Here is a 1,786-nt window from a genome sequence, read left to right on the forward strand (position 1 = left end):
GTGGTTTTTTGGTCTCATTTGGATGTGTATCTCCTTTGGTCACTTGATATTGCCACCGTTTCAAAACTGGTGGTTTACTTAAAGTAAGAGTACCTACTATATACCTAGTATTGTTGAGGGTTTAAAAAAATATATGCCAAGGCTTTGCTTTTAACTCAATGCAGGTGCCACCCAGTACTAAAACTTTGCAAATTTTTAAAGGAAAAACCTGGTGTTATAAAATCATTGTGAACGGTAGCTGATTGTATGACTCAGGCAATTGTGACAAGAAAAATCTGCCCTAGTGAAATCAAATTAACTGTTCCATAATGGTTAATAATGAAATTAACTGGAGAAGCAATTTTGACTGTATTTCTTAAGCATCAGTGCTTCTCAAACTTGAATTCATATAGGAATCACCTGGTGATCTTGTTAAAATGCAGATTTTGATTCAGTAGGTCTGGGGTAAGCCTGAGAATCTGCATTTCTTTTTAAAAAACCATGTTGAAACACAATTCATGTAAAATTCACTCCTTAGAAGTGTATGGTTCGATGGGTTTTATTAGCATGCAGAGTTGTGCACCTGTCATCAGTCTTAATTTCATTCAGGACAGTTTTCATCATTCCAAAAAGAAACCCTATGTCCATTAGCAGTTAACCCCATTCATCACCACCCCAAGTCTGGCAACCACTACTCTGCTTTCTGTCGCTATGGATGTACCTATTCTGGACATTTCATACAAATGGATTCATACATTATGTGGATTTATGTAACTGGCTTCTTTCATTTAGCATGTTTTCAGGGCTCATCCACGTTGTAACATGTACCAGGTACTTTATGGCCAAATGACATTCCATTGTATGGACATGCCACATTTTGTTTATACTCATCAGTTGATGGACATTTGAGTTGTTTATACCTTTTGGCTATCATGAATAATGCTGCTGTGAACATTTGTGTGTGAGATTTTGTGGTCATGTGTTTTCATTTCTATTAAGAATATATCTAGGGGTGGAATTGTGGGGTCATTTGGTAACTTTTTTTAAAACTGTAACACTTAATATCTACCCTCTTAAAATTTCAAGTACACGATACAGTTAACTGTGGGCGCAACATTGTGCAGTAGATCTTAGTCATATGTTAACTTTAACATTTTGAGGAACTGCTAAACTGTTTCTAAAGCGGCTGTACCATTTGAGAATCTGCATTTCTGATATAAGCTCCCAGGTGATGATGAGTAGCAGGCTGTAGATTACGTTTGGGCACCTACAAAGTAAACAATTAGGAACATGAACTTTCACTTAATTCAACTTGCAGTGTCTGACTAGAAGCAAAGAAGGTGTTTTCCTTTCACAAGGCCTTGGTGCCTCATTTCTTTTAACATTAGGCTTACTGCATGTGGGCTTATTTAGCCTTTAAACTCTTCAAATGTAGATTGATACATCTAAAGGGGAAGAGAATATTCATTTTTAGTTGGAAGAGGCAGCTCTAAGTTGGGGATGCTTATATAATTGGCAGAATATTAATAAAGGTCTTTGGTAGTGTTATACAAAAGTTCTGGGTGGCTCTGTATATGCTGGTGATAATATTTGGGGAAAAATAGATGAATGAATGAACGTCAGAATGAGAGGATGTGTACATTTCCTTCCAGTTGAGTTAAACGTTTTGATCCTTTCTAGATGCGTTCAGGGAATGAAGGGTATAGTGGTGGAAGTATACACATAAACAATTTAATACATTTTGGTGAACATTGGGATAGACCAAAGGTGGGTAGGTTCAAAGAAGACTCCCAGGAGACGGGAACTC

This window comes from Delphinapterus leucas, chromosome 1 (genome assembly GCF_059928025.1).
Source record: "Delphinapterus leucas isolate spDelLeu-1000000601 "Yukka" chromosome 1, BTC_Dleu_Yukka2, whole genome shotgun sequence".
NCBI lineage: Eukaryota > Metazoa > Chordata > Mammalia > Artiodactyla > Monodontidae > Delphinapterus > Delphinapterus leucas.